The 24,806-nt window shown below is 43.1% G+C and overlaps 1 protein-coding gene across 1 annotated transcript in view; it reads left to right on the top strand.

Moving 5' to 3' along the window:
• LOC126414947 (calaxin-like) overlaps positions 1 to 24,806 on the top strand; it is a 117,304-nt gene that overhangs the window by 557 nt on the left and 91,941 nt on the right. The window lies entirely within an intron of this gene.

Raw genomic sequence — 24,806 nt, 5'->3', positions numbered from 1 at the left:
GTGTCCGGAAACACTTAATTTCCATGTTAGAGCTCATTTTAGTTTCGTCAGAATGTACTGTACTTCCTCGATTCACCGCCAGTTGGCCCAATTGAAGGAAGGTAATGTTGACTTTGGTGCTTGTGTTGACATGCGACTCATTGGGCAGGCATTGTTGGTGATGTCTTGATTGGGCCCAATGTTCTTCCACCTATGCTCAGTGGAGCACGTAACCATGATTTCATACGGGATACTCTACCTGTGCTGCTAGAACATGTGTCTTTACTAGTACGACACAACATGTAGTTCATACACGATGGAGCTCCTGCACATTTCAGTCGAAGTGTTCGTACGCTTCTCAACAACAGATTAGGTGACCGATGGATTGGTAGAGGCGGACCAGTTCCATGGCCTCCACGCTCTCCTGACCTCAACCCTCTTGACTTTCATTTATGGGGGCATTTGAAAGCTCTTGTGTTCGCAACCCCGGTACCAAATGTAGAGACTCTTCGTGCTCGTATTGTGGACGGCTGTCATACAATACGCCATTCTCCAGGGCTGCATCAGCGCATTAGGGATTCCATGCGACGGAGGGTGGATGCATGTATCCTCGCTAATGGAGGACATTTTGAACATTTCCTGTAACAAAGTGTTTGAAGTCACGCTGGTACGTTCTGTTGCTGTGTGTTTCCATTCCATGATTAATGTGATTTGAAGAGAAGTAATAAAATGAGCTCTAACATGGAAAGTAAGCGTTTCCGGACACATGCCCACATAACATATTTTCTTTCTTTGCGTGTGAGGAATGTTTCCTGAAAGTTTGGCCGTATCTTTTTGTAACACCCTGTATAAGATATAAATGAAAGGAGAAACGCTAATTAGTATGAACTGTACTAATAAAAATGAATTTCAGCTTATCGAGATAACATAACTGTTTTAGTAAGACGAAGTACCCCAGATCGTTACGAATTAGCAAAATATTATGCGCATTTGGCCGCGACATGGTCTGTGTCAACGTTCAGATTCAGTCATACTGGATTACCGTTGCTGACCTACCATGAAAGTGTGCAAATTTAGCATTGCGTGAAGATTCATAACGAAATTCAGTTAAAAACCATTCAGTGCCACACTTAAGTCAGTTCAATTATTGACATAAGCGGAAAAAGTTACAAAAGTTTCATATCGACATCCACAGGGCGCCGGTACAGAATAAAGGTAGCAATAAAACGTATTGTTGGCGCGAGAATTTCTTAAAATTCCTTCACTGATAGTCTGTCAGCCTCCATCGAGATTAGAACCGAAAACAAACCAGACCTCCTTTGCAGTAGCAAACACCTTTCACTACGCTAGCAGACAACCCAGGCAAACAGCCCTCTATTATTACCCCAGACATGAATAAGCCGGCAATTTCGCAAAGAAAATGGCAAAATAATCTGCAGTTTCTGTTGCATAGAGCTTTCAGGACTCAAAAACATGAATTGTCTACCTTTATGTCACCGCTTATGTGACAATCATTCGGGATGTTTATCGAAATAACAAAAAACTATTATTAGCGAGTAAAGTTAGTAGGATTATTCTGCCCCCCCCCCCCCCCCCCCAGGAAATAAATGCCACGTAGCTGCCAAACGTATTCTACAGTGTTTCGAATTCTTTACATCCAAGTGATAGTCACAGATATGTGAATACAACACATTGGCTTATACTTGAGGTATTTTGTTTCCCACAAAGTGGTGGTAGACGATGCAGTGGCGTCTTGGAAGAGCGAGTTTCTCCAGTGCTAGCTATCTCAGCACGGCCGGCCGGAGTGGCCGTGCGGTTCTAGGCGCTACTGTCTGGAGCCGAGCGACCGCTACGGTCGCAGGTTCGAATTCTGCCTCGGGCATGGATGTGTGTGATGTTCTTAGGTTAGTTAGGTTTAATTAGTTCTAAGTTCTAGGCGACTGATGACCTCAGAATTTAAATCGCATAGTGCTCAGAGCCTTTTATCTCAGCACATCAGCCGAGCGAACTTGGATAGTCTGTTGGAAGCACTTCGTCGCCTTGCCTGTTATGCTGTGTAGCAGACTTTAAAGCTGTGCGGATCAGCATAACGAAAAGGCGAGGGGTCTCATTCGTTTTGTCCACGACTGTAACTTTTATTGAAACGATATGGAATGAGTCAGTTTACAGGACATATGTACGCTGAGGTGACAAAAATAATGGGATTGGACCTCCTTTTTCATGGCGGAGTTCGGCAGCTTGAGGTGGCGTGGACTCAACAAGTCGTTGGAAGTCTCCTGCAGAAATATTGAGCCATGCTGCCTAAATAGCCGTCCGTAATTGCGAAAGGTTGTTGGTGAAGGATTTTGTGCACGAACTGACCTCTCGATTGTGTCCCACAAAGGTTCCAAGGGATTCATTTGGGTGGTCAAATCACTCGCTCGAATTGTCCAGAATAATCTTCAAACCAGTCGCAAACAATTGTGCCACTGTGACACGGCGCATTGTCATCCACAAAAATTCCATCGTTATTTGGGGAAGTGAAGCCAATCAACGGCTGCAGATTGTGTCCACGTAGCCGAACATAACCATTTCCACTCAGTGATCGATTGAGTTGGACCAGAGGACCCGGTACATTCCATGTAAAAAGAGCCCACAACATTACGGAGCCACTACCAGCTTGCACAGTACATTGTTGAAAACCTGCGTACATGGATGCGTGAGTCTCCGCCACGCTCGAACCCAATCATCAGCTCTTACCGTCTGAATTCGGGACTCACCTGACTAGGCCACGGTTTTCCAGTCATGTACAAGGGGCGACGTCATGCTTCCAGAAATGAGATTTTCACTCTGCAAAGGAGTGTGCGCTGATATGAAACTGACTGGCAGATTGAAACTGTATGCCGGACCGAGACTCGAACTCGGGACCTTTTCCTTTCGCAGGCAATTAGTAGAGCGCTTGCCCGCGAAAGGCAAAGGTTCCGAGTTGGAGTCTCGGTCCGCTACACAGTTTTAATCTGCCAGGAAGTTTGATGTCATGCGGTTGGCAGAAGTACTCGCGTCGGCCGCCTGTTGCCAAAGCCCATTATCGCCGAATTTCGCTACACTGTCCTGACGAATACGTTCGTGGTATGTCCCACATAGATTTATGCGGTTATTTCAAACTGCGTTGTTTGTCTGTTAGCACTGACAACTCTACGCAAACGCCGCTGCTCTCCGTCGTTGTCCTTGGTGAGAGGTAGCGCCTCATGTTTGATATTCTCGGCACACTCTTGACACTGTGGATCTCGGAATGTTGAATTCCCTCACGATTTACGAATTGGAATGTACCATGTGTCTAGCTCCAACAACCATTCCGCGTTCATAGTCCGTTCATTCCCGTCGTGAGTGCATAATCACGTCGGAAACCTTTTCACATGAACACAAATGACACTCCGACTTTGCACTGCCCTTTCATATCTTGTGTACGCGACACTACCGCTATCTGTAAATGTGCATATCGCTATCCCATGACTTTGTCGCCTTAATGTACATGATTAGTGATCGCCGGTCTTTGTGACCGAGCGATTCTAGGCGTTTCAGCCTGGAACCGCGCTGCTGCTACGGTCGCAGGTTCGAATCGTGCCTCGGGCATGGACGTGTGTGATGTCCTTAGGTTACTTAGGTATAAGTAGCTCTAAGTCTAGGGGATTGATGAACTCATATGTTAAGTCCCATAGTGCTTAGAGCCATTTGAACCATTTTTTCTGAGGTCAATGGTTCCTTGGCGTTGTAAAACATTGAAGCTTCTAGGTCAATGCAATTAAAAGACACGACCCTTTATATTACATATTTTGATAGTAGCATACTTTCTCATCAAAACGTGTAGGGTACTTCCAGTTGGACTAGAATCATGAAATTTGCCAAAAAGAAAGGTTGCACAACATAACCGAAGGAAGAAATCTGAAAACTGTAAAATTGTAATCAGATCACAAGACAAATTTTTTTGCAGCTTGTTATCAGACTGTCTGTGAGTCTGTCCACCTGTCTGTTAAGCCCCATTTTGTCAGGAACAGGCAGACGTATCAATCTGAAATTTATAGCTTATACTAAGATTTATGGGCCCTTGGCGGTGTAATACATGTAAGCTTCTAGGTCAATGCAACTAAAAGATAAGTTTTTCGGTCACAAATTTTGACACTCGCAAACTCACTCATCAAAAACTTTACGGTATTTTCAGTTGGCCTAGAATTATGAAATTTGACAAGAAGGGAGGTTTCACAATACAACTACAGGGAAAAAATTCGAAAAATGTAAATTTGTAACTATGTCACACGAAAATTTTTTTGTCTTTTTTTGTCAGATTGTCCGTCCGTCAGTCTATTGGGCCCATTTTGTCAAGAACAGGTAGACGTATCAAGCTGAAATTTATGGCACGTGCCAAGACCTACAGGCCCTTGGCCGTGTAGTAATTAGCGTCAACTCAATGCAATCAGAAGATAAGGCCATTTAGGTCACATATATTGATACTCGCAAATTTACTACTCAAAACCTATAGGGTACTTCCCGTTGACCTAGAATTATGAAATTTCATCGTATAAGTAAAGGAAAATATCGGGAAGTTGTTAATTTGTAATTATGTCACAAAAATAGTTCTCTTGTTATTTATTATCTCATGACAAACTTTAAATTAAAAAGACCAGTAGGCCTGCGCATTCAGGCTGATTAGATCACAATGGTAAAAGTCAAACAGCAGGCAAGGAATGACTGTATTGCCCACATGACACGTTTTGGAATTTATCCATCAGATATCCAGGAGCGATTGCTGCTCGTAGATACGGAGTTTCAAGTTGTACGTGAAACAGAACTAGTCTGCGAATGTTTGTTTCACAACTTGAAGCGCCATATCTACGTGCAGCAATCGCGCCCGGATATCTGGCGACGGATAAATTCCGAAACGTGTCATGCGAGCAATAGTGTCGTTCTTTGCCTGGTGTTTGACTTTTACCATCCGACTCACTCAGCCTGAATGGAGAGCTACTGATTATTGTAATACTGGATCCCAGCCTCCTGCATAACTGTATGTAACATTTATATACTTTTTATTTTTTAGTCATCGGTCTACTGACTGGTTTGATGCGGCCCGCCACGAATTCCTTTCCTGTGCTAACCTCTTCATCTCAGAGTAGCACTTGCAACCTACGTCCTCAATTGTTTGCTTGACCTATTCCAATCTCTGTCTTCCTCTACAGTTTTTGCCCTCTACAGCTCCCTCTAGTACCATGGAAGTCATTCCCTCATGTCTTAGCAGATGTCCTATCATCCTGTCCCTTCTCTTTATCAGTGTTTTCCACATATTCCTTTCCTCTCCGATTCTGCGTAGAACCTCCTCATTACTTCCCTTATCAGTCCACCTAATTTTCAACATTCGTCTAAAGCACCACATCTCAAATGCTTCGATTCTCTTCTGTTCCGGTTTTCCCACAGTCCATGTTTCACTACCATACAATGCTGTACTCCAGACGTTCATCCTCAGAAATTTATTCCTCAAATTAAGGCCGGTATTTGATATTAGTAGACTCCTCTTGGCCAGAAATGCCTTTTTTGCCATAGCGAGTCTGCTTTTGATGTCCTCCTTGCTCCGTCCGTCATTGGTTATTTTACTGCCTAGGTAGCAGAATTCCTTAACTTCATTGACTTCGTGACCATCAATCCTGATGTTAAGTTTCTCGCTGTTCTCATTTCTACTACTTCTCATTACCTTCGTCTTTCTCCGATTTACTCTCAAACCATACTGTGTACTCATTAGATTGTTCATTCCGTTCAGCAGATCATTTAATTCTTCTTCACTTTCACTCAGGATAGCAATGTCATCAGCGAATCGTATCATTGATATCCTTTCACCTTGTATTTTAATTCCACTCCTGAACCTTTCTTTTATTTCCACCATTGCTTCCTCGATGTACAGATTGAAGAGTAGGGGCGAAAGGCTACAGCCTTGTCTTACACCCTTCTTAATACGAGCACTTCGTTCTTGATCGTCCACTCTTATTATTCCCTCTTGGTTGTTGTACATTTATATTAATGAAATTAAAATCCTCCTCCCTCTCTGTGACCAATATCTTGCCACTTGTCGATAACAGACAAAATTGGTCGAAACTCTAGAGTCCCCGAGTGGTTGAGCTGTATATATACGAGTAATTAGTCTGTACCGAACCCGCAGTGCACGATTTCTACTCGCAACTGGACAATGTTTTCTTTTTATTTAAGTGGCTACCAGTTTTTAAATATAAATTTGTCAATGAAATAGAAAGAGTTGACCAGGAGAAATGATTTTAAGTTAGACTTAAAACTTGCTTTGCTACCTGTAAGACTTTTATGGTGTTTGGTAAATGATCAGACATTTCTGTTACTGCATATTGAACTCCTTTTTGAGCCACTGACAGATTCAGTAGTGGGTAAAAAGATGAATTATTTATGACGATTTTCATTAGTGAATATATGTATTATGACTGCGCTATTGAAATGCCCAGTTATTTGAAGAGGTACCTACGAGTCCATGACATCCGTGGGTGAACACCACCTATTATATTTACTGTTCGCTTTTGTGCAAGCAATGAATTTGAGAGTAAAATGTTTAGTACCTACATATACGTACATGCTCCGCAAGCTACCATACGTTGCACGGCACAGGATACCTTGAACTACTGTTGATTATTCGTTTCCTTGTTCTAGTCGCAGGTGGAATTCTGATTTCTCTTGTCTTGTCTTCGCGATCCTTACGCAAGATACATGTTGTTGACAGTAGAATCGCTTGCAGTCAGTCACATATGTTGGCTTTCTAAACTTTCTCAGTAGAGTTTCGCGAAAACAATATCTTCTATCCAGGAATTCCAACTTGAATTCACATAGAATTCCTTAACAGACGAGTGTTGATCGAACCTAGCGGTAACAGATCTAGCAGCACGTCTCTGAATTGCTTCGTTGCCTTCCTATAATATGCCTTGATGGGAAATCCAGACACTCGAACAGCATTCAGATATGGGTCGCAAAAGATGAGCTACATTTTCATGGAATTCTCCGAACTTACAGAAGTCGATCTTATGTGGTCGTCCCATTTCATATCGCTAGTTGACCGACGTGACTGTGTGAAGCAGCACGCCACTAATACTGTGTTAGAACACCACAGGATCGTTTCTCCTACTCATCTGTATTAATTTATATTCTCTCGCGTTTTGAGCAAGTTACTATTCATCACACCAAATAGAGATTCTCTCTGAGTCATTCTGTATCCTCCAGAGCCACTTAAACACGTCACTACCCCGTACATTACAGCATCACCAGCAAACAGTCACACATTGCTGATCATACTAATTAATGTATGACAGTGTATGCGCTGCATAACGTCGTTTTGTGATAGACTTCCTCCTGAACTTTTGCTTCTTGTCACAATCCGTTCCTCAATCGTCAGTAGTCTCCAATTCACTGTTTACAGTCTTGACGTTCTCCTGCGTCTAGTAAGTCGAAAAAGTATTTTGGACTTTTTTTAAACTTTATGTGTGGTAAGAGCCTTATCAACCTCACGCGTGGTCCACGAGCCTCTTCCTCTTGCTTCTGTCGGATGTATTGGTTGTCCATTCGGAGTTCTTCATCCAAGCTTTGCCGTACTGGATACTATCTCCCCACCTAATACTGAGTCCTCCTCTTTACTCGTTCCAACTACTGTTCTACAGAACTTTGTTGTAAGTAGTTTATTCTCTGACATTCTTGCTATGTTATGGTGTTTGTAAAGTACAGCTTCCTCTGTTGTCCATTTTTTCGTATCCGCTATAGTATGTTATTTTCATCGATTGTATGTTCAAAAATTTTCCTTAATATTTTCCTTTCTAATATCCACAGGTTTTCTTCATCCATCTTTCTATACGCTAATGATTCCTGTTTGTACAATATTACTCGTAAGATAGTAGACTGGCGTAGACGAATGTTGAAGTTAGTGCTAAGTGATCTTTTTCTAAAGTTACTGATAAAACTGAACGTGTTCCGTTTTCCTGATGTGGTCAGGTACTGACATGCCACCTGTAATGATTTTCATGGTAGTAACCGATGAATAACTTGCTGCAAAAATTCAAAAGCATAAGCTCCGATGATGATGGCATATCTCTGTGGAAACTGGTCATCAAATAAAATGTTTTTTTAGCGATCTTGGCTTGTGAAGTTTTTTTTAGTTACTGGATGTGTTCTATTAACTGCTACTAGACGGGCATCTGTTTCTACATCCGTTATGTTGGCTTAACTAAGAAGACTCCGTAAGTAGCGTAGCCCGTAGGTCGTATATACAGGGTGACTCAGCTGCCCCTACCTTTGGGTTTTATGCAACCCGTGACACCTTCAAAAAACTCACATGACATTTCCATATTCTCTCTCTCGCTACGTACAAACTGTTCGTCCTACAGACAAAAATGAATAGGACTTATTTGTTGGAAATTTAATGCAGTTACATTTTTTACAGGGGCACTTTTTCGTTGAAGGTCACAGTTTCTTTATTCAAGAAAAACGCATTTGAAGGTCACTTTTGTACGTTTTCCTTGACTAATTTGAACACTATGACCCCAGACAAAACATATCCCAGTAAAAAATTTAACTACTTCAATTTCCTACAAAAATATCCTGCTCATTTTTTCTCTACAACTAATAGTTTGCATGTAGCGAGTAAGAGAATATGAAAATAGTGTGTGTGGTATTTGAAGGCGTTGTGGGCTGCATGAAACCAATAGGTAGGGGCAACTAAATAATCTTGTATGTATTTCTTTATTTATTTGTCCTAATGATTTTGATTACATTTGGTTAGACTATACATGCTCTCAAAGTTGAAAGTAAGAAGATCATGACCTGCGAAAGATTAACAGCTACAAAAATATTCACTTCACTCACAAAATACTGTATTTAACCATACAACTCGCTGAAGCCGAAACGAATGCATGAAAATCGAATGAATTTATCTAACGTCGTTATCGAGTGTCTTCACGTGTATGAGATCTAACTGACAGACAAAGTTTGGGTGCTGAGTCCAACACAACTCAACATTCAATTTATTTCACATACAAAAGGATAATTTTTTTTGTAATAATAGACAGGAGAACAAGAAAGCGCTGCTACTTTCGAGTTTACAGGATTCTGTCATATTACATGCATCATGACGTAGTCTAAATCGCTGTCCACTGGGAATACATGTTTACCCATCGTCAGCAGGAACGCAACTCCTCTACCGAAGTCTGCCTTTCTCCCTTATTCAAAATGGAGACCCGACTTTGTGAGGGCGGAAAGTGGCGGCGCTCGCAATTCCGGCCAATGAGGCCGCGCAAAATTGCCGAGTGAACTACATGCAGTTCTCGCAAACAGCCCGAATGCAGCAGGATGGCTCGTGATTCGCCAAGAATCCTGCATCATCAAATATGCAAGAGAGGCAAGGTTTCAAACGTTGGTACTGGCACTTGGGAGAATAAGTAAAGGGGCTTCTTTTACCCATACAAGGCATTCAGACGAAACAGTCATGCTTTAAAAAGAAACATTCTAGACAGGAAATGGGCCCCATAAGAGATACTTTACAGAAATGGTAGTTTATAAAAAAATACCTTGCTCCCCTCCTCTTTCAAGTATCAGTGTGTCTTTGGGTTTAGAAAATTAAGGAACAACAGGACCTGACATTGCCGTTTCAAAAATGATAAAGATACCATTGCAAGGTAAAATATTATAAAAATATGAATGAAGTACAAAAAAGGCACGTCTTCCAACGTAGTCATGTGAAGTCAGATGAACCTTTTCTGAGGTCCTTTTATATACGGTGTCTACTTCTTGTAGTCTTCAATCTGCAAGCACATACGTGTTGTGCACCTAGGAATATTCCATTGTTTGTGTAGGTTCTAATGGTTCTTCTTGTACATTATAGTATGAAAAAGCTACTACTGACGATAGACAAAATAGTTAAATTTTTATGCTGTAATTAAGCGAAACGCAATTTTTAACCTACCTAAGAAAAGGAACGAGTACCACAAGGTGACTGTATACTATGTACTCATATTTTCTAAACAGAATAAAAAAACTGAAAACTGCAAAGAAGGAGAAGGTGAATCCCAAAGAAATTTCAAGCTTTGATATTTGGTTTGGGAGAGGGGATGAAACAGCGAGGATGGGAAACGAAGTCGGCCGTGCCCTTTCAAAGGAACCATCCCAGCATTTACCTGAAGTGATTTAGGGAAATCAAGCAAAACCTAAATCAGGATGGTCGGACGCGGATTTGAACCATCGCACTCCCGAATACGAGTCCCGTGTGATAACCACTGCGCCACATTGCTCGGTATTTCAACCTTCTTCCTCTGCCAGACAATGAAATTAGACCCGATATTTACGAATCCTACCAACTATAATCCACACCACCTACCCTATCTCATTAGGGCTCCCAGTTTTCCCCTTCCGTGCCCGTATTTCCCTACTCCTTTTCTCCTTCTCTCATCTTCTCCCACGGCCCTGTTTATATTCATACTATAGCCCTATCCACACCGAAAATTACACCTACCTCCGTGTCTTCGCAATATCAGCTCCTTCTCCATCGAAACTACCCACCTAACCTCTATACTTATACCCACACCTTCCACCCAACTAAAAAACCTTTTCCCCCTCCAAAAACAGACATTTTTCGAAGTGCAGGTCTTTCAACTGTATGTAGAAGTACAGCGCTTCTTGTTTAAGACCACGATTTTCACGTGTTTTTAATATATTCTCACTGTTTTATATTACTTTTTTCCCGTATATACATTCCAAAAATCGAAGATAATGTTGTTTTATATACAAAACTTCTTAAAATTCGTGCTTGACAAATTTTAAAACCATTTGTAAAAATTCCACTTTGTTTTTTGTATGCATAAACTGAAGATCACGTTGACTCTCCCGCTGACAGAAAGATAGATAAAGTGAAGATGGGGTACCATAAACAGACCAACTGTACGAAAAGAATTTAGGAATGTAATTATTAATGAATACGTCGTGAAAATTGTCAGTATTTGCGAGGCCGGAACTTGAAGCTGGTTTTCGTCATGTATGTTTCCATTTACGATTTCCGAACAGCCAGAGGTTCCCACACGGCATATGTGAGAATATTGCAACTGGTGGGACCCATTTGATTAAGGACTGTGGTTTACCGTGGCACATGGGACGTGTATGAGTTGAATTACATTTCACTTAAATGAATGGAAATATGATTTCGAGCCCCAGTCAGGCATAAATTTTCAGGCTTTCATTACACAACACTTTAATTGATTTCATCCGAATGGATCCATATCATTTCAGTGCATTTCATTCAATTCCTGACTGATAATAAATGTTACCCATTGTTTATATTTGTTTTAAAATGGAAAGAGAAAGGAAAGCATAAAACAGAAGGCGTTTATAGAACAATGTACACGTTAAAATATGTTATCATGTCGTGTGTCAATGACGTGAATCATTAATATAGGTTCGCCTGAATGAGGACCCAAGTCGCACCGAAATTACAATGTCGCACTACTACAGCTAACTGTCCTGTGTTCTGTAGTGCGTTAAACAAACGCTACGTCAGTGTCAAGGGTCCTATATAGATGGCGACATCCTGAAAGCAACGTTTGTTTCGCGGAAAAACATTGATGAATTCCAGCAGCTCATTTGTGTTGTATAATGACAGATGGCTGATGTCGCAGCTCATCGTGTGTGAATGCACGATAGACGTCGTTTGTATCAAGAACTGTCCTTTAGCAAGAAAGAATAGGCAAAGGCAGAGTAAGAACTTCTCTTCGTCATTTTGGAAAGAGGCTTGAAAATAATTTTTTTGTTATTCTTTCAGATGTAGAAAGAAAGACGTTTACATTGTGTAAGCCGTTCAGACAGAAGATCGTTATGCACCAGATGAAAATTTATCTCGTCATTTTCCCAAAAAAGAATGCGACTGAACTTGGCCCTCACATTTCTCTCATCGTAATATTTTTAATGTTTTTGGTTTTCTAATAAAAAAAAGCTTTTCAGAAGGATGTAGTTTTCAGGAAATTACGAATGCTTTGACTCGTTTCATAGTTCACCAGTCCTATGAAGCGTGCCTTCATATATCAGAAGAATTATTTGTCATGCTAGTAATCTTGTAAGAAAGTCAGATGTGCTGCCTCCATCGATCTTGAGTGAACGTCGTATGAACTAAGTTAAGAATATGTTCTGGCGAGTTAAGAGACATCGTCTCCAAACGTAGCAGAGAGCGACTGCTGCGGAACATCCCGTTTGATAGCAGTGAAATGTAGGAACCTATACCAGGGGCATACCAGTTTTAAAATCATACGCTGAATGTAGCTAGGATTACTGTCCTGGCAATCTATCACATCGCTTCTTGTGGAAAGCCTTGTGACATGCAAGAGCATTGCGCCATTTCGTTTCCTTTTGATTTCATATTCGGATTACTTTTAGACTTTTGTAAGATATTTGCAAAAAGTGGTGGCAATTTTTGAGGTGTCTACAACATTGTAGACCACGACCGAGAAGTTTATCGGCCATTTCTAGTTACACACTATGCCACTGACGCAGTGAGATCTAATGCGATGCTACAGTCGTCATCATTACATCATTAATGACCATATGACAGCCGGCCGAAGTGGCCGTGCGGTTCTAGGCGCTACAGTCTGGAACCGCGTGACCGCTACGGTCGCAGGTTCGAATCCTGCCTCGGGCATGGATGTGTGTGATGTCCTTAGGTTCGTTAGGTTTAAGTAGTACTAAGTTCTAGGGGACTGATGACCTCAGAAGTTAAGTCCCATAGTGCTCAGAGCCATTTGAACCATTTGAACCATATGACATACACAGCCGGATAAGGGTGTCTCATGGTCGTCTGTAAAGCATTACGATCTTCAGATTTCACATTGCATTTCATATGTAGTCTCTCGTTGTTTCTGTCTTTTACTTCTTTGGAACCTTCACAAAACTTCCTTGGTCCATCTACCATCCATTCGACTGCGTTTAATTCAATTCCTTGTACCAACTACTTTCCTTTAATTCTCATTACAATCATTAATTTTTCGTCTTTAATTGGAGCGTGTTGCTTAACTTATTTTCTTATTTTGCTGTCTGTCCTAGTCATTCCCAAAATGCTCATCTCAATTGCTCGCTTTGCAATGCAGGTGCTTGCCTCGGCGCGCTAAGTCAAAACTTTCCCTCTTTAGCTACATCGGAAGCTCCGTTTTTAGAATACCATTCAGTTTACCACAAGTACAGAGCACCGTTTTTATTTTCTGTTTCTTTACCATTCAATCGAGTTGTTGTCTTCAGTTGCCGTAAACGTAAAAAGTCTACATCTACATCTACATGGATACTCTGCAAATCACATTTAAGTGCCTGGCAGAGAGTTCATCGAACCACCTTCACAATTCTCTATTATTCCAATCTCGTATAGCACGCGGAAAGAATGAACACCTATATCTTTCCGTACGAGCTCTGATTTTCCTTAATTTATCTTGGTGATCGTTTCTCCCTCTGTAAGTCGGTGTCAAAAAAATATTTTCGCATTCGGAGGAGAAAGATGGTGATTGGAATTTCGTGAGAAGATTCCGTCGCAAGGAAAAACGCCTTTCTTTTAATGATGTCCATCCCAAATCCTGTATCATTTCTGTGACACTCCCTCCCATATTTTACGATAATACAAAACGTGCTACCCTTCTTTGAAGTTTTTCGATCTACTCCGTCAGTCCTATCTGGTAAGGATCCCACACCGCGCAGCAGCATTCAAAAAGAGTACGGACAAGCGTAGTGCACGCAGTCGCCCTAGTAGATCTGTTACATTTTCTGTGTCCTGCCAATAAAACGTAGTCTTTGGTTAGCCTTCCCCACAACATTTTCTATGTGTTCCTTCCAATTTAAGTTGTTCGTGATTGTGATGCCTAGGTATTTAGTTGAGTTTACTGCTTTTAGATTAGACTGAATTATCGTGTAACCGAAGTTTAACGAATTCCTTTTAGCACTCATGTGAATGACCTCACAGTTTTCGTTATTTAGGGTCAACTGCCAATTTTCGCACCATTCAGATATCCGATGACTTTCCGTCAATTACTACGAACTGCGATCTCTCTGACAGGAAATCACAGATCCAGTCACATAACTGAGACGATATTCCATAAGCACGCAATTTCACTGCGAGCCGCTTGTGTGGTACAGAGTTAAAAGCCTTCCGGAAGTCCAGAAATCCGGAATCGATCTGAAATACCTTGTCAATAGCACTCAGCACTTCATGTGAATAAAGAACTAGTTGTGTTTCACAGGAAGCATGTTGTCCAAACCCATGTTGACTGTGTGACTCAACAAATTCTACGACTTCCTCGTTGATATGTGCTGTTTTACTATGCAGTAAAAATAAAAGTAAAGTCCTATGGCGTTGTAGACTGAGAGCCCCCGAAGGTCAGGTACAGTTGCCCTTCGCGCACAGTGGCACCTTTCCTTGGCGAAGTGTGAGAGCTATTTCCTTTAAGTGTATTCGATAAGTGTAGACTGTGATGGGCTTATGTAGCGTGGAGCCATGTTGGAGGATAATGAGAGGAAAGAGTGAAACCTGGTGCTAGCACAGAGCCTACTTTTCTCGAAAAGCACCAAGAAGGCCGCCGAACGTAGCGTCCCCATCCGACGGACGGATCACTCTCAGTACCATCACCTGCCCTCACTTCGTGAGACACTGCGGTGAGGTTAATAATTCAATTCAAGACATTGCAGTGAAGTATGGTGATTAGGAACTTTACGCCACCACCCGGCCAGCCGTTGTAGCCGAGCGGTTCTAGGCGCTTCAATCTGGTAACACGCGACCGCTACGGCCGCAGGTTCGAATCCTGCCTCGGGCATGGATGTGTGTGCTGTCCTTAGGTCAGTTAGGTTTAAGTAGTTCTAAGTTCTAGGGGACTGATGATCTCAGATGTTAAGTCCCATAGTGCTCAGAGCAATTTGAACCATTTGAGCCACCACCCGTCAACAACACGTTGGCTGCTCAGGCAGTTTCCAAACCAAGTACTGGCCGCGTCCGACGGTGCTTAACTTTGTTGATCTGACAAGAAACCGTGCGTTCAAAGAAGCAAGGCCGTCGGCACTCTTTTCGAGTACATAATTTTACTAGGGGACCTTCTGGGAGGTGCATCGAGTTATGAGCTCCCACTTCGCCTGCTGATGTGTGGGTAGGCACCTATCACACCCTAAAATTGTGGGTGCTAATGTGGTCACGTTTTTGAAATATTGCCTGTTAAAGTTTGGGAGCTCTTCATATACAGAAAAGTTTCACTGTTGCGGAAAGTGAGCGAGTAGCCGAGTGGTCCCCGAGCAAATGCAACGAAAGAAAACGAACAAAAATGAGATAAAAAAAGTGGCAAGCGAGCGAGACTCCCGTCCAGGCGACCCTAGTTCGAGACCCGTTTATGCTACTTTTGTTTTCGCGACGCTAGATCCATCGCAAAAAGAAGTATTCCATAACGTCAATGCAGTGGCGTTTCCTGCGGACTTGAGAAAATACAGATGCGATTGCGACGAAGATGAATGTGCATTCGTACAATGTTCGTGGTGTCGAAAGTACAAATGTTTTGATTGTTTTTGTAACAAGTATCATCCGTCGGAATGTATTCGTCAAAATATAGAAAATATCGATTAACTTTCCGTTAAATGAAACATTTTTAGTCCCTCATTCGCTGGTTTTTTTAATATTCCCTACCTCAACGGAGCAAAATTAAAAATACAACGAAAACAAATTGAACAATAATAAAATATTTCAAGAAATTACATTGCGGTTAATTTCCCGTTAAAATAAAAAAACGCAAAAGATTGAAACAAAATGTGAAATTCAATTTGTAATTTTGATTTATAGAGGCTTATGATTCTTTTTAATCAGTTCCTTGCGGAATGTTCATGATTAAATATAAATTAAAACAGGCATTTGAAAAAAAATGGGAACAATGGAAGCATAGAAGTGTCTCGAACCAGGGTCGCCTGGTCGGGAGTCTCGCTCGCTTTCCACTTTTTTTTTTAAATCTCATTTTTGTTCGTTTTCGTTCGTTGTATCTGCTCGGGGGCCACTCGGCTACGCGCTCACTTCCCACAATAGCGAAAATTTTCTGTATATAAAGAGCTGCCCAAACTTTAACAGGCAATATTTCAAAAACGTGACCGCAATGGGACCTACAATTTTAGGGTGTGATAGGTGCCTACCCACACTACAAGCAGGCGAAGTGGGAGCTCATAACTCCATGCACCTCCCAGTAGGTCCCCTCGTTAGACCTATTCATATCTTTTAGACCTATTGACAAACTTAATTAAGTTCGGTTGTTAGTAGTTGAAATTTATCTACACTAGAGGCAAAAAGCCAAGCGACGGTGATTCACAACTGTTCTATCAATCCTTATTCCTTTGTTTCTCAGTTCCGGGCATGCAAACTTCCTCTAAGACTGCTGAAATTGTCTTCGTTGACCTCCTTCAATACTGAATTTCTTGTCACTCCCATTGAAGCCTCGTCGAAGCTACAGCATTCGTATACATCTCTGAATTTAACGTACTAACATCACTGTCTTCTTTCTCAAAATCTCAAGAGCTATTATGGAAACGGAGGCAAAATCTTTATCAAAATATGTGATTTTACACGTTATTGGGTACCGGTACTGCGTCATTCTTGTATAATCATCTTATCCCATGTTTGGAGACAGTTTCTGGGCTAAGGCCCCCTTAAGAATGCCGGAACGTCGTAGCAGAAGATTCGACAAGACTTTCAAGAACTTTTAACGTCATTGACTAACGCTGCAAAGGGCTTATATCTATAAGTACCGTCAGCATCTACTTCTCACAGACAAAGTGCTAATACAAAACTATTCATTCGTTACATAATTTCATTAATGATTTGCTAAAGGTGCGTTGCGCTGTGTGCACTTCTAAAGCCAGCTTGTTTCTTTGTTGGATTAAAATCGGATATTTTATCTTTGGGGAGGATGATGATATTAGTGAATATCATGTACGTTACTGTGAGGGGTGTAACAGGCCTATCGGCAACTGTATGTTGTTTTTCTCCCTTCTTGTTTCAGGGAATTGTCTTCTTTCACAAACGTTCTGATTCTATGACCTTAGGTTGTCTGTAGCATTAACCATTTTTTCAATGAAACACAATCATCCCCAGAGACCCCTCCATTTTTTATATTTTGAGTGGCTTTGCACACCTCGTTTGGCTTTACTTCCAAAATGTCATCATTTTCATTATCAAGGAACTACGTTTGTCTTATATCTAACGAACCATACCAGCGTTTAATGAAGTCTTGGAACGCTTGGACGATTTTTCCTTCAATGTTATTGTATTGCCGGCCGTTGAGATTGTGAAAAGTGTACTCACCATAAACTTCTCTGTTGTTTTCTTCACACACCTGTTGTTTTACATTTGTTTCTTTTACTATATTTTATTAGATGTTCTCACAGTCTCTCCAATATATGTCCGATTGTTTAACTTAGCATATTCTACAATATTCCTATTATCGCTTGCTTGAAGTCACCTTATCTGTAATAGTTGCCTCGTTACATTTGAGATTCTCTCTCCTCGTACTTTTTCGCAAACGCAATACTCATTGCGAGGGTCGGACTTCAATAGTGGCAACTATTTGGTGCCAAATTTCACAAAATAGATACATGTTTCAAAGTTTTCCTGCACTTCAGAGTAGTCATCACCATAGTGTATAATCTGTTGCCAGCTATGTGAAAGTTGCAGGATACCCTTAGCAGCGCCAGTTATGTTGATCGTTCGAGTGGACCATGCTGTTGCCCGATGAATCTCTGCAACAGTTCTGAAGCGAATGCCGTGAAGTGCTTCCTTCTATTTAGGGATCAAGTTGAGGTTACAAGGGCTTATGTCCGGGGAGTATGATGGGTGGTGCAGCACGTCCCAGCCCTATAGATCGAACACATAAGCCCAACTTGCACCATATACGCCCGAACATTGTCCTGCAGAATGATAGACAGGTCCTGAAGAAAACGTCGCCGCTTCTTTCTCTAAGCTGTTAATTTTTTGAACACAGCCTGCGACCAGCTAGAGAAAGAAGCGGCGACACTTTCTGCAGGATCCGCCAATCATTTTCAAGGACAATGCTCGGGTACATATGGCGCAAGTTGTGATTCATGTTTGCCGGCCGGAGTGGCCGAGCGGTTCTAGGCGCTACAGTCTGGAGCCGCGTGACCGCTACGGTCGCAGGTTCGAATCCTGCCTCGGGCATTGATGTGTGTGATGTCTTTAGGTTAGTTAGGTTTAAGTAGTTCTAAGTTCTAGGGGACTGATGACCTCAGAAGTTAAGTGCCATAGTGCTCAGAGCCATTTGAACATTTTTTTTGTGATTCATGTTTGGTCGATTGATGGGCCTGGGCAGTGCTGTACCACCCACCATACTCCCTGGACTTAAGTCCTTGTGAATTCAATGTAATTCCTAAATTGAAGCAAGCATGTCATGGCATTCGTTTCAGAACTGCTACAGGGATGCTTCGGACAACAGACTGGTCCACTCGATCTATCAACACAACCGACTCAGCTAACGGTATTTTGCGACTTCCACATCGCTGGTAACGGGCTATACGCAATGAAGGTGACTACTCTTAGGGACAATGAAACTTTTAAACTGCTGTGCCGTGTGTTTATACAGCGCGGTCGCCGCACGTAAGACGCGGCCACCGTCTTCTCAAGCACTGTGTGCGAACGCTCCCGTGGCAGTAGCTCGTCGTACTTCAAAGTGCTCACAGTGGGGGCGCCACAAAAGATGCAGCAGGCATATGGCTGGAGTCGACGGAGCCAATCAGAATGCAGCTCCACGTGGTTAAGTCGCGTCATCGCGGCCCGAAAGGGGAGTGGTCTGGTGGGCCTCCTGGAGGATGGCGCAGGTCTCCACTCAGTCGCGACGCTGTTGCTGTGAAAGTGTTCACGGGAGGTGAACTTTGGCTACGGACCTGGACACGAGTGATTACGCTATGTTTCACCTTGTTTCCGGAATAAATCTTCTAAGTTGTATTTAATTCCGACTTTCCATTTGGTAGTTTGTAGCCGGGACACGACTTAAACATTTGTCTATTTTGTATAAGTTTTAAATAAATAGTTGTCACTATTACATTTCCAACCCGCGTAGGTAGGAAATAAATACTATACATATGAAGCGTCCCCTTAGAAAAATTATGAATTACTGTGCTGGTAAACTTCTACGTAATTTGATTTAACAGCTGAGCAAAACTAAGCGTGCTCAAACAGTTTTCTCTTTACTTATTCTGATCATCACTACACTGAGACACAATATTTTTAGCGCAAAGCAGTCTGACTTTCAATAATCCCTACAAAAGAATGGCCCTGACTAACAATAACCTATACCTTTCATGAATCACTTACCTCACAAATATCTTCGTTACTCAAACTACTGTAATAGCGCGAGCGCCAATACTGCCAGCTAAATAAAACATTCTAACTACTGAAGGCACTAACTACTGATAGGCATAGTTAGCAAATGAAAGATTTTGATAGAGAACAAACAATGTATTTACCTTAATAGTGTTCAAAAGTCATTATATATATATATATATATATATATATATATATATATATATATGTACACTCCTGGAAATGGAAAAAAGAACACATTGACACCGGTGTGTCAGACCCACCATACTTGCTCCGGACACTGCGAGAGGGCTGTACAAGCAATGTCCAAGGCTGTACAAGCAGTGTCCAAGGAATAGAAAAGCAACTGGAATCACTCAATAGAGGAAAGTCCACTGGACCTGACGGGATACCAATTCGATTCTACACAGAGTACGCGAAAGAACTTGCCCCCCTTCTAACAGCCGTGTACCGCAAGTCTCTAGAGGAACGGAGGGTTCCAAATGATTGGAAAAGAGCACAGATAGTTCCAGTCTTCAAGAAGGGTCGTCGAGCAGATGCGCAAAACTATAGACCTATATCTCTTACGTCGATCTCTTGTAGAATTTTAGAACATGTTTTTTGCTCGCGTATCATGTCATTTCTGGACACCCAGAATCTACTATGTAGGAATCAACATGGATTCCGGAAACAGCGATCGTGTGAGTCCCAACTCGCCTTATTTGTTCATGAGACCCAGAAAATATTAGATACAGGCTCCCAGATAGATGCTATTTTTCTTGACTTCCGGAAGGCGTTCAATACAGTTCCGCACTGTTGCCTGATAAACAAAGTAAGAGCCTACGGAATATCAGACCAGCTGTGTGGCTGGATTGAAGAGTTTTTAGCAAACAGAACACAGCATGTTGTTATCAATGGAGAGACGTCTACAGACGTTAAAGTAACCTCTGGCGTGCCACAGGGGAGTGTTATGGGACCATTGCTTTTCACAATATATATAAATGACTTAGTAGATAGTGTCGGAAGTTCCATGCGGCTTTTCGCGGATGATGCTGTAGTATACAGAGAAGTTGCTGCATTAGAAAATTGTAGCGAAATACAGGAAGATCTGCAGCGGATAGGCACTTGGTGCAGGGAGTGGCAACTGACCCTTAACATAGACAAATGTAATGTATTGCGAATACATAGAAAGAAGGATCCTTTATTGTATGATTATATGATAGCGGAACAAACACTGGTAGCAGTTACTTCTGTAAAATATCTGGGGGTATGCGTACGGAACGATTTGAAGTGGAATGATCATATAAAATTAATTGTTGGTAAGGCGGGTACCAGGTTGAGATTCATTGGGAGAGTGCTTAGAAAATGTAGTCCATCAACAAAGGAGGTGGCTTACAAAACACTCGTTCGACCTATACTTGAGTATTGCTCATCAGTGTGGGATCCGTACCAGGTCGGGTTGACGGAGGAGATAGAAAAGATCCAAAGAAGAGCGGCGCGTTTCGTCACCGGGTTATTTGGTAACCGTGATAGCGTTACGGAGATGTTTAAGAAACTCAAGTGGCAGACTCTGCAAGAGAGGCGCTCTGCATCGCGGTGTAGCTTGCTCGCCAGGTTTCGAGAGGGTGCGTTTCTGGATGAGGTATCGAATATATTGCTTCCCCCTACTTATACCTCCCGAGGAGATCACGAATGTAAAATTAGAGAGATTAGAGCGCGCACGGAGGCTTTCAGACAGTCGTTCTTCCCGCGAAGCATACGCGACTGGAACAGGAAAGGGAGGTAATGACAGTGGCACGTAAAGTGCCCTCCGCCACACACCGTTGGGTGGCTTGCGGAGTATCAATGTAGATGTAGATGTAGATGTAGATGATCACACGCACGGCACAGCGGACACACCAGGAACCGCGGTGTTGGCCGTCGAATGGCGCTAGCTGCGCAGCATTTGTGCACCGCCGCCGTCAGTGTCAGCCAGTTTGCCGTGGCATACGGAGCTCCATCGCAGTCTTTAACACTGGTAGCATGCCGCAACAGCAAGGACGTGAACCGTATGTGCAGTTGACGGACTTTGAGCGAGGGCGTATAGTGGGCATGCGGGAGGCCGGGTGGACGTACCGCCGAATTGCTCAACACGTGGGGCGTGAGGTCTCCACAGTACATCGATGTTGTCGCCAGTGGTCGGCAGAAGGTGCACGTGCCCGTCGACCTGGGACCGGACCGCAGCGACGCACGGATGCACGCCAAGACCGTAGGATCCTACGCAGTGCCGTAGGGGACCGCACCGCCACTTCCCAGCAAATTAGGGACACTGTTGCTCCTGGGGTATCGGCGAGGACCATTCGCAACCGTCTCCATGAAGCTGGGCTACGGTCCCGCACACCGTTAGGCCGTCTTCCGCTCACGCCCCAACATCGTGCAGCCCGCCTCCAGTGGTGTCGCGACAGGCGTGAATGGAGGGACGAATGGAGACGTGTCGTCTTCAGCGATGAGAGTCGCTTCTGCCTTGGTGCCAATGATGGTCGTATGCGTGTTTGGCGCCGTGCAGGTGAGCGCCACAATCAGGACTGCATACGACCGAGGCACACAGGGCCAACACCCGGCATCATGGTGTGGGGAGCGATTTCCTACACTGGCCGTACACCACTGGTGATCGTCGAGGGGACACTGAATAGTGCACGGTACATCCAAACCGTCATCGAACCCATCGTTCTACCATTCCTAGACCGGCAAGGGAACTTGCTGTTCCAACAGGACAATGCACGTCCGCATGTATCCCGTGCCACCCAACGTGCTCTAGAAGGTGTAAGTCAACTACCCTGGCCAGCAAGATCTCCGGATCTGTCCCCCATTGAGCATGTTTGGGACTGGATGAAGCGTCGTCTCACGCGGTCTGCACGTCCAGCACGAACGCTGGTCCAACTGAGGCGCCAGGTGGAAATGGCATGGCAAGCCGTTCCACAGGACTACATCCAGCATCTCTATGATCGTCTCCATGGGAGAATAGCAGCCTGCATTGCTGGGAAAGGTGGATGTACACTGTACTAGTGCCGACATTGTGCATGCTCTGTTGCCTGTGTCTATGTGCCTGTGGTTCTGTCAGTGTGATCATGTGATGTATCTGACCCCAGGAATGTGTCAATAAAGTTTCCCCTTCCTGGGACAATGAATTCCCGGTGTTCTTATTTCAATTTCCAGGAGTATATATATATATTAGTTCATGACATCCAGTCTTACAAATTTCCTTTTTCTGACGGATACACATCCAGATCGTTCACTCATAATAACCTCTCAAAATTCTGGCATCTCTCTCTCCACATCCACCACTGCTGGCGGCTCACCTCCAACTGCGCAAAGCTACGCGCTGTTCACATCCAACTGCCCAACACTACAATAGCGAATATTCTAATAATGCCAACCAGCCACAGACTTCACAAAGCACAGCCAGTGATTTTCATACAGAGAGCTACGTGGCGTTACCAACATAAAATCCTAAATAGCCTACTTACAATACTTATCATTTAAAAGCAAAGCTCGTAAGTTGCGACCGAGTGAATTTCCAAAGAAGCATCGAACCTGTGCGATTTTCAAACAGCTATGTGAGTTCTGAATTTCTTGGCATATCGAAAAGGCAAGCCGGACCGCAGCTCCAAGACGGAATCTTGTATTTCGTAGGCAGTACACTTATCGACTGCATACCTGTGCGGATCAGCACTGCTAGAAGACCAGATATTGTGGGGAACTGGCTTAGTCACAAACTAAGGGACTGTTTACAGAAAGATTCCTTTACTCTGTAGCTGAGTTATCTGTCTTTTGAAACTTCTTGGCAGATTCAAACTTTATAGCAGACCGGGAGGCGAATGCATGACTGTCTCCACGGGGAGTGATCTTACGAACTGGGCAATCTAATTGCGACTCACAAACTTCCTTCAAGACATTATTTGTGCCAGTGCCTCTGCCCTACCTTTTAGATTCACTCTGGAAAGAATCCCTTGACCCGTGGCTAAGCTATTTTTCTGCAGTATCTATTCTTCCAGCAGCACTAGTCCAGAACGTGGCCCAGTCGGTAAGATTACTGTCTACGAAAGGCAAGACTTTAGGTTCGAGTCAATCTGCCACAAAGTTTCAAAATAGCGCGCATTTCGATGAATATTGAAAATGACAGTATGGTCATACAGATATCTATGCGTGTGCTAGAAGAATTTAAAGCAAGAACAAAAGAAGTTTCTGAAATTGGGTTCCAGCAGAAGTATGAAACTGCGATGCTGTATCGCTGGATAAGTGTGATACTTTCCATTCTAAATTTAACGTTTTTTATTTTTATATTACATCTCAGTTTTGCCATCTCATCACTATTTTACTATACGATGAGTGGGAGAATAACGTCCGTGATTTGTATACGAACCGTGGAAAATTACTTGTGCCAGTTTTCGTTTGTAAGTGTTTCAGTGCCGTGGATCGAAAACAAATTATTTGTGTTTCTAGTCGAGCTTACAACATCTCCCTCACGTCGGCCGGTGTCATTAATGCGGGACACAATTTCAGTAATGGTGTTGGACACCATCCAGTCTCGGCAGCTAGAGTACAAGGTAAACCATGAAATGGTGCAGCACTGTGCTGTTGTAAAAAATAAATATAACTAATGTTTTTGATAACTCCTTTGTTTTGTGGAGTTGTTTGTTTACTAGGTATTCTCACGCTCGGCTCGTAAGCGTAGGGAAAGATGGTGATGAAACTATCAAAGAAGGAAATGAATGATGGCGAGGTCACTACAGGACACATCTTATCAGGAGGGACCAAGCGAGCAGGTGAAGGGGGTAAGACACTGCACGGCGGTTCAAATCCCCGACAGGTCAGCCAGATTTAATTTTCTCGTCATTTCCCTAAATCTTTTAAGATGAATCCTGGGAAGTTCCCCTGAAAGCCACAACCGATTACTTTCCGAGCTCGTGTTCAATCTCTCTTTACCTTGTCGTCGACCAAACTTAAATCCTAACCTTGCTTCCTTTCAATAAGGACGGAGATAACAGTAGACTGTGTCCTTTTTATAAGGCATTCGCCTAAATCGACAAAGTGAACGCTTAGAAAACCCTACTGTGGGTGGTCGAACGGGGTTTAACAGAAGTACGCCTCATGGCACACATTTCCCTGTGACTCGCAGGCGGCAGCTTTGTACGCTGGAACTAGTGCGGGGTCAAGGCTGAGGTCCCTTCCCCCGAGGCTGATTTGCCGTTCCGCATTCGTTGCTTGCGAGGGACAGGTGCTCCTGACCCCTCGTGGTCCTGGGCATATAAATCAACAGAGAGATCGATTGTGGAGGCGGCGGCAGCGGCGGCGGCGCCGGCAACCGTAAATACCAAACATGCGTCATGCGGCGCCGTGCCGGGCCACTGATTCAGCCCCGTTGAATACCACTTGTCGCCGCCCGCGATAAGCGCCTCCTGTTCCAGACAAGAAG

The sequence above is a fragment of the Schistocerca serialis genome, chromosome 1, assembly GCF_023864345.2.
Source record: "Schistocerca serialis cubense isolate TAMUIC-IGC-003099 chromosome 1, iqSchSeri2.2, whole genome shotgun sequence".
Classification (NCBI taxonomy): domain Eukaryota; kingdom Metazoa; phylum Arthropoda; class Insecta; order Orthoptera; family Acrididae; genus Schistocerca; species Schistocerca serialis.
Note: the sequence above shows the minus strand (reverse complement) of the source record. Positions and strands in the feature narration are given on the sequence as shown.